Source organism: Monopterus albus, unplaced genomic scaffold (genome assembly GCF_001952655.1).
Source record: "Monopterus albus unplaced genomic scaffold, M_albus_1.0 scaffold46.1, whole genome shotgun sequence".
Taxonomy (NCBI): Eukaryota; Metazoa; Chordata; class Actinopteri; order Synbranchiformes; family Synbranchidae; genus Monopterus; species Monopterus albus.
The window spans coordinates 2,033,634-2,050,721 of record NW_018127926.1 but is presented as its reverse complement, the minus strand read 5'-3'; positions in this window follow the sequence as shown (position 1 = coordinate 2,050,721).

The window sequence follows — 17,088 nt, the reverse complement described above, 5'->3', positions numbered from 1 at the left end:
TAGATATTATTGATTAAACATTATCAGTACAAACTGTACCAACATTTACTCATAATGGAAACTTAAAAAAAATGCAAGTCATCTAAAGTTGTATGTTATAATTGAGTTCTGCCTTTTTAGTACAGTGTGGCTGGGATATATATTAGTTATAAATTCATAAAGTCCATTCTAGTCTATGTATTTTTGGCTGTGACAACTATTATTACATTAATATTTTAAGGTTTAAATTAGATGACACCTTCTTAAATTCTTTGTTTTAGTGGAGTAGAAGGTTGTTTCTATTATTACATTAATATTTTAAGGTTTAAATTAGATGACACCTTCTTAAATTCTTTGTTTTAGTGGAGTAGAAGGTTGTTTCACACAGTACTTTCTTTTGAGATATTATTGGAGAGTGGAGGCAAGGACCAAGGAAAATATTAATAAATCTCGAGGGGGTTTCACAAAAAAATCATATAAAAGATTCATCCCGCTCCTCGTTCCAGAAATGCTTGTACTGCCCCTTAGGTCAAAGATGGTGAAAAACACCATGTTTTAGCTAATAATTAATAATTGACTGGGAAGATACCGACCACTCAGCAGTTCATTCAATTTTTAGAGACTTGCTTGGGTTTGTGCTTCTCTTGACCTTATCATTCTGTTTATCTACAGTATGTACAAACGGAACTGACAACTCAGCTAAAAATAAATGTGGAAACATTTCCTTGGCAAAAAAAGGGAGGAAACAAAACCAATGGCCCACCACCTCCAATATATTACTGAGAGAGCCCCCTTTGCTGCCAGTGCCACAAATCCTCACTGACATATGCAGCCATTAACAGTAGTGCATGGTGAATCAGGCCCTCCACTGTGGATGCGGAGGATCGCTATGGCCTGACAGAGCCTCTGAATTAACTGTGCATCCTGGCATGCCCTGTTCACACTCAGCAACTCCGCCTGTGATTTGTGTTGTGCAGCCTTAAATATACTGTTGGAATATACCCATAAATGCACGCATGGCTTATTGACACTGTATGCTACCAACCACAGTCTCTTCTTTAATTGTCTGATATGAAGATAATGTAAATAGGACCGCACAGTCCTGCTTGCTGTTACTGTATGTGCGCTTATTTCTCTTACTCACATGAAAACACACATGCTTTGCGCTTGATCAGTAGGTTTGGTTGCATGCACTGTTGAGAACAAACTGGATCTGCAGGGAAGAGTAGATCAGCAGAATGTACACTGATGTAAACTAGATACGGTGAACGCACCTATGGTGATTGGTCGGTAGGTTATTAGTGCTCTCCTCATTAGAGTAAGTTCACATGACACAGTACATTAAGAAATTTCATGCACATACACACCTGTCCTGCACAGAGACTTGTCTCTAAGTGCTGCTCTCAAAACAGCAATGACATGGAAGCACATGAAGGAGAAAAAGGACAGGCATTCATCAGGCAACTTAAGACATGTGATCAATGACCATAGACAAATGTAATCCATCTTTTGTAAGTGAACAGGTCAAATGAAGAAGTAATGCTCATCTCTGGTGCAGTTATGTGCATGCAACTACACATGGATTTCAAAGGAGGCCAATAATCATGGGGAAATTCATAGATTCAGTTTTGTCAACATTCTGAAAGTCACTCACACTCATGCATATGCACACAACTATGTGTAGGCACATAAATAAAAAGTTGCTCATTCAAGTTTTTGAACGAATGCTTCTAATTGCAGAAAAGGGCAGCGTGAAAGTCTCTGGGAAAGACAGGCTGGCTTTTAAGGGACAGTCAGTCATGTTTGAATGCCAAGCAATAGGATGGTTCCCTAAACCCACTCTGCAATGGCAGGTGAATGACAAAGAGGTAAGTACAACGCTGCATTTAGACATGCTCATCAATATCATCTTTATATAAAAAAAGGAACAACTTTGGGGGAATTTTTCATTATCTAAACTGAGGGTTTGAGGACAACTGTACAATCAGTAAAGCCCCATGAGACAAATGTGGTTTTTGGTTACAAAAATAATTGTCTTTTAATCAAAATACACTGTTGCCAAAACACTGTTTACAGTGGTGGAAAGTAACTAAGTACATTTACTCAAGTGTTGTACTTAAGTACAATTTTGAGGTATCTGTACTGTACTCGAGGAGTATGTTAATTCTTTGCTGCTTCATACTTCAACTTCACTACATTTTAGAGGCAAATACTGTGCTTTTTTCTCCTCTACATTTATTTGATAACTTTAGTTACTTCATAATCAGATTAACAATACAACACACACTATAATAATAAGACATAACTGAATGCTGGTGGGACATTCACAAGATAGCTAGCAGTATGTAAAGTACTTCAAATAATGGGTATATAAGGAATTAGCTCCACCTTTACCAGCTGTAACATTATACATTTAGAACAATTTCAGCAAAATGTGAAACATATTAACATTAAACATATTAAAATGATGTGAAACAACTCTTTCCTTACTGCCTCTTCCTAAATTAAATGAAACATTTTACTCACAATAATGCACATACACCAGTCACACTGATTTGACTCTCAGTAGAGTTGACAACAAAATTGGCTCCTGGTTTCCTTTGGCTACACAGGTGATGACAAATCTGAAACAGATGTGTCACTTTCAAAAAGCTCACCTTCTCTAAACTTTACTTAATTAAAACTTACACAAGTCTAGCAGAGACAGACTCATTAGGCCAGAACATCCGTAGGTGAGCGGCCTCTTTACAGTAAATTCAGTTATGTTTGCAGTTTTTAGAGACTAACTTCAAAAGTTTGGCAAGTCAGAATATAAACATCTCAGAGATCATGCAGAATATACTGTGAATAGTAATTCTCTCTCTCTCTCTGGGGAATGTTGTGGAGGTGAGCCAGAGTGAATACAACATCAGCTGTGAAGAGTTTGGGAAGAGCCTCTTCACTGTGACCAGCAACCTCAGCATGACAGCAGCAAAGAGCTCTCATGTGGATTGTCTGGCCTCTGTGTCTGCACTCCCCACACCACTGAAGAGCAGTGTCCGTCTGACAGTGGGTGAGAATGTAACACACTCATTATGTGGTACATTAAATAACATATATGTATATGCGTTGTCTCTCAGGCTTCTCTGTGCTCTGTCCTGTAATTCTTTGTCTCTACGTTTCTGTGTGTTTTTCCTTTTTAATCTGTCTTTGTGTGTTTCATTTTGTTCTCACTCTTATGGGAAGCATGTGACTCATCACTGAACATTATTACTGAAGAGGAGAGTGGAATAGAAATGAGCCACCAGTTCAACACTGCATGAGTCTGAATCACAGCAAAAATTAAAGCCAAGGTTGCAAACATCTCTGAGGCCCACAGCTTCAAAAAAATACTACTGTGTGTTTATCTTAGTAACATTCCATTTGAAGAAGGTTTCGGGTTTGAGCCCAGGCCGACCGAGGCCTTTCTGTGCGGAGTTTGCATGTTCTCCCTGTGCCTGTGTGGGTTCTCCCTGGCTACTCCGGCTTCCTCCCACAGTCCAAAGACATGCAGCTTAGGTTGACTGGTAACTCTAAATTGCCCATAGGAGTGAGTGTGAGTGTGTGTGTTTGTTTGTCTATATGGCAGGCCTGTGATAGACTGGCGACCTGTCCGGGGGTACCCCGCCTCTCGCCCAATGTGAGCTGGGATTGGCTCCAGCCCCCCTGCAACTCTATTCAGGAATAGATGTAGCTGTAAGATTTTCTTGAAATCCACTCAGGGCAGCTGCGCTCAGCAAGCACCCTCATGCCTACGACTACAAATTAAACCAGGAAATTAAACAACTTTCTTTTTGCTAGGTGTGTAGCTGAACTGTACTGCTTCAGCATTTCTTTTCCAAAGCACATGATGTGACCTTCTTCCCTCAGTCGCAGAGGTGGTACAGGAAGAAGATGACTGTACAGCCCCGCTGGCGGTAACGGCCTCCCTCTCTGTTCTCCTGCTGCTGCTGCTGCTGCTGCTCTGCATCTGCATTGTCCTCTGTTACAGACAGAGGAGACAAGCAAGTAGGCACTTTTCTCTTCCTTAAATTGCTCTACTCGAAAAAAAAAAAAAAAACACTCACTACCCCCTACACTTTTCCAGTACAGAAAGTGTGATTAAAGTATAATGAAGAGGATAGGTGGTTACATGCTGTGACTTGGCACTGCTCTGTGCTGGCCTTCATCAAGGGCTAGCAATATTTTTCTGACAGAAAATTAGTTGTTAGCAGAAAGATTTACTACTCAGGAAACAGCAGAAGCATAAATGTTAGAGAGGTATGCCTGTGACTGCAGGGCTGGCAGTTTGAATCCCAAAACAAGTGGAACATCAGGACAGGAAGGAGTAATGACTATCGATCACCCTGAAAAGCTACTGAAGAGGTGCCCTTGAGCAATACATTATTAATATTAGTTTTGTCTATAAAAGGGGAAGACCAGAAGTGATTTGAGTTGCTTTGTAATAATAATTTTTTTTTTAAACTCAGATAATATTTGCTCATGTAGCGTACCTTACCATTGCTATTATCATGTCCTTTAAACAATGCAAATCTGAGACTTGGCAATTATAGAGCCATTCACAGTGAACCTGAGGCAAGGGACTCAAGTCTGACTTGACTACAGAGTTAGGTTGCAAAACGACTCAACTTGCCTTTGACTTGGTATTCATGACTTGAATTTACTTCACTTTCTTTTATTAAATATTTGCAATTTTCTAGATATTGAAAAGTTACCTTTCGTTTTTGAAACACAATTGGGTGATTTCTAGTGCAATGTGTGCAAAAGTGGCAATCCACCAGAACGCAGCAGACCAGCAGAGGGTAATAAACCACAGGATACAGCTATCATAGAGGGGTCTAGTCCAAAAATAATAAAATTTGGATTCAAGGATTATCTTGTCAATGATGGTAGTATGAAGAAAACAAAATCAGTGACATGGCCACCGCAACATCCAACTAAATCCTTGTGAAACAAACTCTGAATGTGAAACACCCTATTATGAAGTACCAACCAAGTTAACAGTTCTTACACTGTAGTCTTTCCACATGTAGTGTATGAATTAATAAAGGTGATATGAGATGTTACAGAAAATAGACTGCAATTTTAATGATCCCCTGCTGAGTAAATAAATGAACTGTGTCCTGGTCCTGGGTTTTATCTAAACCCTATCAGTGGGACAGTCTGATAAAGGTGTAAAGAACAGCTGACAGTTGTTTGGTGGGAAAGTGACCAACCTGTTCAATACAAGGACAGTTGTTGGCACACTGACAGAGACTGTACCTTGGGGAACAAGTGGTTCTAACTCACACTTGGTTCCAGCCAGACTAACACACTAAATATACTCCCATTGTAACACATTAAGCTTCCGGACAATAGCTTATTCTGTAGCATTAAAGGAATAGTTAGACATACTTGGAAACATGCTTATTAGCTTGCTTAGAGTTAGAGAAGAAAACTGATACTGCTCTCAAGATGTAAAGTATGATAACTACAATATGTGTCTAAAATCAACAGATGGTTAGCTTAGCTTAGCATAAGGACTGAAACCAGGTGAAAATGCAATCTGTCCAAATGTAGCAAAAACCATTTACTAGCACCTCTGAAACTTAATTAACATGTTATATCTCATTTTTACACTAAGGCTTTTGTACAGATTAAAGAAACAAGAAATAGTGTGTTAAATAGTTTTAGTTGTTTCTTTAGGCATTTTTTTGTTTTGTATCTTCTTTTCTAATCGTCACGCTAACCTAAGCTAACAACCTAATGTCGGTACCATAAAGATATAAGAGTGATATCAATCATATTTTCATCAAAAATGCCACTGAGCAGAATTCCCAAAATATTAAAGTATTCCTTGTATTTAACATGTATTTTTGCTGTGAAAGTTGAAATTTGACTGAGACAGCACCAGCTCTTCTTTCAGTTTTCCAGGGTTGTGAATGGGTGAAGAAATACTATAAACCCATTAATAAGGGTTTAAAAATCACCACACAGTGGGACAGTTTTACTGCAACTCACAGATTAAGTTAATCATATATTTTCTGCACACTGATGGACTTTTTAAAAAATAAAGATGGAAAAATTTGAAGTCTGTCCTTTATTTTGATGGATAAGAAAACAGGAAACAGATAACTTACAGTAAGGCTACTTAACATCCCAGTAATTGCTAAGGTGTTGATAAATTAGGCGAAAAAAAGAGGAACTGGTGCCGTGGATAAAGGACAACTGAGACCATAATCAAGGCATCTTGTTATCCAGGAGGTGACAGTGTGATGAACAGCCATGGACTGAAGTCTAGCACGAGCTCTGCTGAAACTATGTTAGATATCATAACCCAACACAGAATATTTGTGATGAGGTTGGACGATACCTTGGCAAGCTGTGGAAGAAAAGTGCTATGATGTTGTTAATAGTCTGGCCAGAAAAGCAGGATGTTTAAGAGATGTTTCTGGAGCGGCATCTCTGAGGGGATCATTGTTCTAGCACAAGGAGGAGGCCTGTTTTTATGCGATAACAAAAAGTAGCCCTGAGTCACACATTTAGAAGTCTGTGTAATCCCTGTGTTAGCCCTGCGATGGATTGGCGACCTGTCCAGGGTGTACCCCGCCTTCGCCCGATTGCCGGCCGGGATTGGCTCTGGCCCCCCGCCCCCCGTGACCCCGCTCAGGGAACAAACGGTGGAAAATGAATGAATGAATGAATGTAATCCCTGTGACTGATTCTGGAGCACTGCAAATCACAGCCATGATTCAGAGCTAAGGGATTATCATAAAGCCGATGTGACTTCTTTCTGTACCTGTAATGTTTGAAACCTCCTTCACTACCATCCTTGCATCAGTTCTTCAGCTTTAATGTAACATCCTGGAGAAAGTTAGATTGACTTAATAAGGATGCCCTCACATGGTAGAAGCTGTAGCATGCTTCTAAATCTCTAAGCTCTTCTTGGAGCAGTCCACCTCAAAGGGGAGTAATATATGCTTTGTAATTACTGAAAAATAGGAGGGATCTAATATAACCATCCTGAGATTTAAAATACAATGACAAAGGCAATTTTTCTCCCTGTTAAAAGAAGAGAGCAGATCTTGCACCATTGTTATGTTGCTGTGTTTTCACCATAGCCAGAAGGGCCTTTGGCACCATGAAGCCATGTTACAGAACTCATTAACACTCAGCTCCTGCTTTCACTGCTGAACTGCAGACCGACTGGACGCTATGATATTAGTGGAGAACCCCAAACTTGTAAATGCAGGACATTTACAGCTTTCATACTGCTGTAGATGCAGTGAGCAAGCACAGTGGTTCTGTGTTGTCAGTGCAGTGAGAATAATAAAGTGAATAATAAAGTTAGTGGATGATAGCTCCTAATAATTCTGTAAATTTAATGCCTCATTGTTTTACCTTCCAGAATCAAGCCCACAGGAGGCAATATGGTAAGATTTGAGAGTTCATTTTCTAGACTCTTTATGAGACTATTTTTATTTTAAATAATGAAAACTGGATTTTCTTCACTAACACAATGTACTTTAAGATCAGCTGTGTATCTTAACTAAAAGTGACTTTCTTGATGAATAAAGGAGCTGCTAAAAATCTGTGAATAAACTAGAGACATATGGTTCTTGTGGGATTTTGCCCCATTTCTACTTTACATAACATACTAGAATGTGAACATTCAGTAGGAATCTCAGTTAATATGTACAATGTATATCTGTGAATGAATGGACTTTTTTTTGTTCCTCATTATAAATAATATACATCTTATAGCTGTAGTAAACTGAATATTACTGAGTACTTTGGTTAGAATGCAGTGAAAACTGATGATGTTCATTTTTTTATCTGTCAAATCATTTTAGAAGGTCCTGATGTATACCAGCTTTGACAGAAAAGAAAATTGTCTGTTCGCAACAGCATAGCTTCTGACAAAGTGGCTCTGCCTGATCTCAGCTAAAAACTTTTCCATTGGTCCATTCATTTATGCATTTGCAGGTTTGATCAACCAGTGAGCAGGAGAAGCTTGGCTGCTGAGGTGACAGGAGGGAAGATCAACCTAGGATACACTAGTGAGGGTCCCACATGTGAGAGAGCAACATATACAGTATGTAGTACACTGTGACAAGTTCAGTTTAAAATCTGAGGGGACAGATAAATATTTCAGTTAATTTTAATAACATGTAGCATTAAGCTACAATAATTGTGATCTGTAGTGAGAGCAGAGAGCAGGTGGAGGAACACCTGGAAAGGTGGAGGTCTGCTCTGGAAAGAAGAGGAATGAAAGCCAGTCGTAGTAAGACAGAATACATGTGTATGAACGAGAGGGAGGGAAGTGCAACAGTGAGGTTACAGGGGGCTGAGGTCAAGAAGGTACAGGAGTTTAAGTATTTGGGGTCAACAGTCCAGTGCGACGGGGAGTGTAGCAAAGAGGTGAAGAGGCGAGTGCAGGCGGGTTGGAGTGGGTGGAGAAAGGTGTCAGGAGTGTTGTGTGACAGAAGAGTGGCAGCGAGAATCAAAAGAGATGGAGGTAGCAGCGATGAAGATATTGAGGTTCTCTGTAGGAGTGACCAGGATGGTCAGGTTTAGGAATGAGCACATCAGAGGGACAGCTCAGGTCGACTGTTTTGGGGACAAGGTCAGAGAGGCCAGATTGAGATGGTTTGGACATGTGCAGAGGAGGGATAGTGGTTATATTGGTAGAAGGATGTTGGAGATGGAGCTGCCAGGCAAGAGGTCAAGAGGAAGGCCAAAGAGGAGATATATGGATGTGCTAAAAGAGGACATGAAGTTAATTGGTGTGAGAGTAGAGGATGCCGAGGATAGAGTTAGGTGGAAACACATGATTCGCTGTGGCGACCCCTAACGGGAACAGACAAAAGAAGAAGAAGAAGGTGGTCTGACTTTTACAAACCCATTAGACTACACAACCACAATATTTCTGTTGTGGCTCTGATAATGTAGTTTTTTTTATAATTTATTTTCAAAATGAATCAAGACGTACTTGGTGTGAAGCTGAGGTACAGGTATTTGATTTCACACCTTTCCAGAACAATAAAGTTCAGATAGTGGACATCTGCGACACATCTCTACTCTAACTTCTGATTTAGTGGCTTCCATTCATATCCATACGATATGAAAATCCATCAGTCCACTCCCAATTCCTCAAAACTAACACCAAGTCAGCATTAGATTTTTTATCAAGTTGCTTGATAATGTAGATCAATTGTAGATTGATAAATTAAGTAGACTGATTTGAAAAGTCAGATTTTTTTCCATAACAATAATGTTTCTTTGCCAAAAATGTATGTAACCTTACGCAACTTAATCAAGTTCCAAGGGTTTGCTATTACATTTTGATATTGCACAGAAATCAGATGAGGCAAGTGGAAGGCTCGAAAAAATAATCCAGTTAAATTTCTAAACCACTGAAGCATGGTTTGCAAAATGGTTACTTGTAATTTAAAGTGTATAGAGTTTATAGTAAATGGGCTAAAACATGTACATTATATTGCCACAGTAATTAGTAATGTAAAACTAGTTAAATCATAAAGTCTTATCTGGGTGAGCTTAATAAAGTATCATCATCATGCCAAGTTGAGCAGGTTTCAAAGTCAAGCAAATAGTATTTATACATAGCCTATACTGTATACTGTATATTTTTAACTTCAAACAAACAAGATTGATTTAATTTAGGATGCTGTGTTGGTGCACACACCAGGTCTCTGAGCCACTAAATCTCCTGAATCCTACCATTTTGCTGAGGTTTACTTTAGGTCCTATATAGACTGTAGCTAGTCAGAGGAGCTACAAGATTAGATCAGACTAAATTCTTGTTTTTCACCCTGCAGCTGCAGTTTGCAATGAGTTAATCATGAAAACACATAGCCAGATGGACTATGACAGCTTTCATAAGGTAAGCTGGAGAAAGTGAAGGTGTGAGTGCAGGGAGACAGAGACAGAATAATGCAGTTAGTCATTCTGCAGCTGGAGCTCCTATTGCCTCCTCTCATGTTGATCAGAACAGGAGGGAACTGCACTGCTCCACTCTTGTACCTCAGCTGGCCTTCCATCAGATAACTCAAAAAAATCCATTAAGGCATAAAGTACAGATGTAGAATAACATGCTTTTTGGTAAATCCAAATATCTAAAGCACTTCTTGGCTGCACAAAATGGCATCAGCATCAATTTTAGCTTACAGGGCATTTTTGAGTGGCTCCAAATTATCTAAATACTTGGATGATCTTTAGGTGTAGAGACATGTAGGTGTTGACTAGACCAAGACCACACAGAGACACAAACTGAGGAAAAAAACATGTTATTTCTGTCTCTCTATGTTGTGTAAATATAGTCATTTCCTTAGCATAATCCTAAAATGTCACTGTTGATGAGGTAATTGTGACTGAGAGGGTTTTCTGGAGATGACCTGTAACTGACTAATTGATAGTTGCACTGATTCTGGACAGCACACTGCACTGATGCACTGTGTAATATCCTGGTGCCTGTTCTGGGCTGTTTATATAGCCTCTTTTCCACAATTACCTCTGATGTGGAGCAGCTCTGACTTGAGGTCACAAGTTTATTTTTGATTCACTGGCTTTGAAGTAATGAACCACTACTTTAAGTTCCCTAATAGGTTTACCTTATCCAAAGCTACTGAAGGTGGAACACAGCTCCTCTGATGCCTTTAAGGCAATAGGCCCCTTCCAGTTGGTTGATGGTACACTGAACTTTATTAGCAGTTATGGTACACAAACACATCCACAGTGTCACTGCTGCACTCATTTGGACCATGTTGTTTCCAGGAAAGGAATCTCAGTTTGTTTGTGACTGTTGTCCATCTACAGTGCTGCAGAAAACTATCTTGTGTATTGTTATTAAGAAGTAAATTTGATGGTGTTGTCCAGGTCCCTGATGCTGTGTCCTTTGGCGGCCTGTCTCTACACAGTGAGAGCCAAGTCCAGGTGTGTTTACCAGAGGAAAACTCCAAGACGGTCAGAAGAAGTACCAGAGTTTAAATACTGCGATGCTAGACAATTTTTACAACTAAGTCGCCTCACCAGCGTTTGTATGGTATAATGTTTAAGATTTTTGTAAAGCTAGAGGCTCAAACAATGTGATCCTGAGCTTAATGACGGCAGCACATTTTTATAGTTTTGCAAAAAATATGAAACTATATCTTTTACATTTATCAATCCTTAAAAATGTTAGTTTTTCAGTATATTACAAGACAACTGTATTCTGAGTTTCAATAAATGCCCTTTTATGTGCTTCTTTATTTTTTATAGCTTTTATTTACATAACTACATGCAGCCTATAGCCTATAGTATATAATTAGGCTTTTATAGGAGTGCTGGAAAAAACTATTAATGTAGAAAATGATGACCCTCTTTTAATTGTGTCTCCGCTAGTACTGCTGAGGTTTCATGTGACTTGTTTCAGTATAGTTGACAACTTCTGGGCTGAAGCAGACAAAGTTAGAGGATTTTTCCTCGTAGCTGGACTGATTTTACCACGCTCCCTTGTGGACAGGTTTCTCCTTCAACAGTACCTTATCATACAGTGTATCACTGCAATCTGTTCTGCCACTTGGTCTATTCCTGTTTTCATGGAAGCCACTTCTATTTCAGACATGGCATGATCTCAAACAACTAATTTCTCAGTATTGAAAGGCAATGGTTCTTAAATACAGTATCACTGGTAAAGGCTGGAGTGTAAATTATCACTGACTGGTGCTGCATTGAGAACGATGTTGTGGTGAGGCTCTGTGTACTAATGCGCACAATAACAGATTTATCTCTGTGTGAAGTGGGTGACATAACGTTTGCATTTCATAATAGTAAAGGATAGAGGTGTGTAGAGTGGTGGGGATATACGTATCTGCCAGATACTCTGCAGTATAATCACTCCACTGTTATTATGGAGTTGACATGCATTAAAAAGCATGTCAAGCATGTCAAGATTTTTATTTGCCATTTATGCATAAACAGACAGTCTAAGCATATAGGAATTCTTGTGCAGCTCTCCTTTGGAGTCAGGTAAGGAGTCAAAGGCCAGAAAGAACACTTAGTCTTAAAATAAAAAAGTTACATAAAGGCAACAAAGCATTAAAGTCACAATACACAAAAATAGGGTAATAGTATTGTCCCCAGTGAACTTCAAACATCGCACTTAGTAATTCACATGGTGGAGTTGGATATGTCATTACACTTGGTGAGGTAGTGAGGGGTTATAACATACTAAAACAGAGTTTATATTCAGGCTTATTTCCTGACAATGCTTATTGCTGGTGTCTGGGGGGACAAAAGTGTCAAACATACAGAAATCACAACAGAATCTAACATACTGTTCATGCATTTCAGAAAATGTTCTGACAAAGGATTAGCTACAGTCATTATCACTGTCTGATCATGGCACACTAAGTAAAATCTCTACCAGCAGGATAACAGGCTTTCTATGAATGATGCTATCTTTTTTTTTTAGTATTTATTCATCATTTTCACTTCCCACAAACCACTTAGGCATAGAAAGAAATGGCAAAGCATGCAATTAAAAGTTTTGTTGAATGGAAAATACACTTTTTCACTGAAGGCCAATACACATTCCATTTGGATCCTGCGGTTTTAGACTTGGTTTATCTCTGCTTGCAGCCTTGATTGCCTGAATAGGACTGAATATCCATAAGAGGAGGCACTGTTTCTAAATCTCTGCAAATGCAAATACTACTGAAAACAAACACCTGCTTTGGCAGTGTGCATTCATTCATATACAGACTGCAATTAACAGAATGGTCAGAGGTCAGGATCAAGAGTGAGGACAGAGCACTGGAGGAGCACACAAACATTAATATTTTATGTCCTTTTGGGGGGGGGGAACTGGTGTCAGTAATCCTGTGTCTACATAATGGACACAAGCAATGAACCAGTAAACACGTCTACAGCTATGATAGCAGTTCTGTGAAGCTGAATGTTCACTGTGTTCCAGATAGGGCTGCACCTGCTATATTGAGAGTTTCATTCTCTTGGCCTCACTTGAATATGAGATTGGGAATATCAATGGGCTCTTACCTGGTTAAATTAAATGAATACAAATTAGCTTAGCATGTATTTGTTCATAAATAAAAGTAGTGGACTCATAAACAACCTGACCTGAAGATGGTGATAGAAGAAACATTAAGGGATCATCAAAGTTATTACAATCACTTCAGCAGAGCGTTAATGTTAGTACTATAAGTCACGCAACACATCACAGTAGTAGTTCAGATATTTCCGCCTGGATCAAAGCAGCTGACTGATCAACCAAAACTACTGTTCCCAGAGCCACACTTTGAGCATGATGAAGAATTAATGTGTCAAAAGAAACTTTTGTAAACCAAAGCTTCCCAATAGTGCCGCGATTCATGAGGATTCAATATTGCTGCTTCCAACACCTTTCTTCAAATGTGAAGCTCTGTTTTGGGGGCGGCTGTGGCTCAGGAGGTAGAGCAGGTCATCTCCTAACCGAAGGATTATTGGTTCGATTCCCAGCTTGTCCAGTCCACAAGTCTAAGTATACCTGAGCAAGATGCTGAACCCCCAGTTTCTCCTGATGATATTGTGAGTGTGAGTGCGTAAATGGCTTAATACCATGAAAGTACACTGCAATCCATAGAGAAGCGCTATACAAGAATAAGACCATTTACCATTTTGCTGACACCGTTTATGACAGCTCTATCTTAGTCTTCCAGTATCTCTCAGAAAGAGAAAACAGAAACAAAATGATTTATACTGTAGAAGCAAATAAAGCGCCTATACAATAAACACAGTCATTTCACAGAATTCACCCCTCAGATGGTGAAGTTATGTTGTGACAGCATGCATGCGTACATTATTGAAAGCTGCATGCTGACAGAGTTTCCTGCTATTCTCAGTCACCAGATGGCTGACACAGATCTTCACTTGGAAATCACATCTCACCAGTGAATGTGAGGAAAGTGTTTGTCCTCTCTCTCTCTCCCGCTATGCTTTCATCATCACTGCCTTCTGTTTTCTCACACCAAACACTGTAGCGGCAGGCTATTAAATAAATTAGGTTTCCTCCAGTGGGCCTGATAAAGACAGGCACAAAATGAGAGGCCTATTATATGACATGCTTTAGTGTTTCGCTTTCCAGCTTAACCTTACCCTTCCCTGGGGCCTACTTAGGCCACTCCATGGGTGTCAGTTACGCTCTACAAAACGTGTGCCCCTATCACTGGGATGTATCTAAATTTAATACAGCCAGCCAGGACACAGCTGAATGGTGTCTACCTTTCCAACAGTGAGGCCGGAACAAGGACTCTCCCTCTCACTTTTCATAACATAGCTGATCTCCTCCTCAATGCATGGTACTAATCACACTGCACATGCTCAGTTTCTAGTGCCACTCTGGCTACCAGGGTCTTACGTCAGCATACACATGTCTTCAGTCTGCAAGGGACCACTGTCATTACAGCATGCTCCTTCCTCCCTGCACGCATCATAGAAAAATCTCAGAGTGGGGAAGAGAACCATCAGGGATGACAAAAGAGGAGTGCGCTGCTAGGGTGCAGCTCCCCCGCTACCTCAACAGGTTCCTGTTGGCAATTAGCAAGGAACCAGTGCAGTTTCTTTGGTGTACAGATTTATAAATGGAAAGTTTGGGTAATGGGTCTCTAGAGTACAGCAATATGTCTCTAGTGGCTTGTTATATTCTGCTTTCCACTTCCTGTTGTCACGGTCCATTAGCTGACCAGTCACTACTCTGCTGTAGGAGGAGAAGACACTGAGCAGAGCAAAGACATTAAAACCACACATTTGCAAATATCTTGGTGCTTGAGCAGCATCACTTGCTGTTTTTGTTTCATTCTTTGTCACAAAAATTGGAAAGGCTGGCAACATTCTGTGTTTGTTATGGGCAAACCCAACAGTCTCCCAAGCCCACTGGTTCCTATTGAAGACATTAGTCTTTAAAAATGGGTCACAATTATTCCATTTGTTATAAAGGTTAGGCATAGGAGATTTTTGCAAACATTTACTCAAAGTGCAGTAAATAATGCATTTGTTGGGGGGTATTGTTAGCAGTGGATTAATACACATCTAGTGCAAGTAAGTATTTCCAGCAGTAAGGCAGAATCCATGTTCACTATCAGGAAGGAACATGTGACCCAGTGCAACAGTGTGACTCACCGATGTGCTTTTATTAGTTTTTGTGCAGTAATGGTTTTGTCTACATACTGTAGATGATGCCTGTTAGTAGGTAGTCAATTCATTTTGGTCTTTTCATGTGATTTGTTGACAATAAGAAAACTATAAAGGTTAATTAACTAAGATTTTGCACATTGTCTGATAAATCATATAGTAAAAGTGAGCCGGGATGTGGTGTCTCTTTGCGCTCCCATCCCTTGCCATGACACCCTGCTATCTATAGAGCTTATTTTGTTATTCCAGCTGCTCTGCCCTGTCTTTTCAAAGTCAGGTGTGTATATGCACTGGGTGTCAGTGGTCACTGCGGTCTGCGGCCTGGCTGAGCAGAGTAGTTCCTCTGACTCAGAAATATTTCCAGTCCTTCTCCTTCCACTGTGTGAGTGTGACTCAGTGTTATGTCAGATCTCATTCTTTCATATTTGCCACAAAAAATGTTTTTTGTTAAATTTACTGGTGAACAATAGAAGTTTTAAAATTTCAAAAGAAGGACATATACCCAATGAGTGATTTTTTTTTTTTTTTTTTTTGTCGTGGGATGAAACATTGTATAATAACAATATGTTTGACTTTACACCTTTACCTCAGATTCTTCTGAACCTCTGAACTGAGTCACATAATATTCTCCATCTTTGTTTTTCTATGAGTAGCTCAGTCAAACTCCCGATTTGGCAGTGGAGAATTATTTTAAGCAAAAAACTGTCTAGCCAAAATCTTTCATAACTTGATTTAGTAATAGAAAGACTGGCAAAATGGCCACCAAACAAATACCAAAAGTCTTCCTAAAGATTGAAAGTGGCTAGGTCAGAAGGTTTAATCAGCTGTCTGCCATTTCTAATGTCCTTATCTCCTAACCTCCATCTACTGTAGCCATATCTGTGGTTCCACATTTGGCCTGTTCAGACAAAGGCGCTGGGATCAAACTTAGTTCAGATGAAAACACTGGAAGCACAAACAATTTTTGCTAATGTTACAAGTAATGACAATATACAAATAGTTTGAGACGTGAATGAACTTTTACATGTAAGAAGGAAAATTAAGACAACTTTTGCCCCAGATAATCATCGCTTCACAGCATATGAAACTGGATTTGCCACATTTTGTTGGCTGCATAAAAGTAAAGTACAATATCCAATAGTTTAATGAAAGCTAGAGCTGCCCCTCAGGCTTCCACAACAACTTTGTCAAACAAGTGCAAGATGTGTGTCAAAAGCTGTTGGAGTGTAAAATTAGCTGACTTTAAACAAATAAGGCTGCCAGTGCGTTATTCCAAACTGCCATTGGTTATGCAGTGAATGCCTACGACATGTTGCTGCCACTGAGTTGTGCTTCAGTTAAATGGAGGAAACTGCTCAATTGCCTCCTAATAGCCCAGAGGACATGGTAGTCAATAATTATTTAAAAGACTTCCAAAACAAGAATACCGCATGATGGAAAGAACATAGAATGTTTACTTGATAACTTAACAAAGAAAATAATGTATTTATGATTTATGTTCCCACCATACATACATTTTTAACTCTTGTAGATATTGCCAAGCATTTGCAAATCCAAAGAGTTATCAATACACAATTAAATATGCAAAATAATGGGTGAGCTTTCCTATGGCAGCTCTATAATCAAGTTAAATGATCATTTATTTCAGGCTAGAGCCCTTGAGGCCCTTTCCTAACAAACTAATACACTCCTCCTGCAATCATTGATGTTCTTGTGATAACTTGTTTCATCAATGACACCTGTCCATGTGTGTCATCAATCCCTGATCAAAACAGATCTATTGACCACTACTCACTCATATCTATCATCATGTTGCCCTTAAAACATTACCTTTAATTAGAGAGTGTAATTTATTTATTTTGCATTTCCAGTATTTTGAGATGCAAGACATTTGAGACGTGGGCAGGTTTCCTTCCTAAGCCTGAG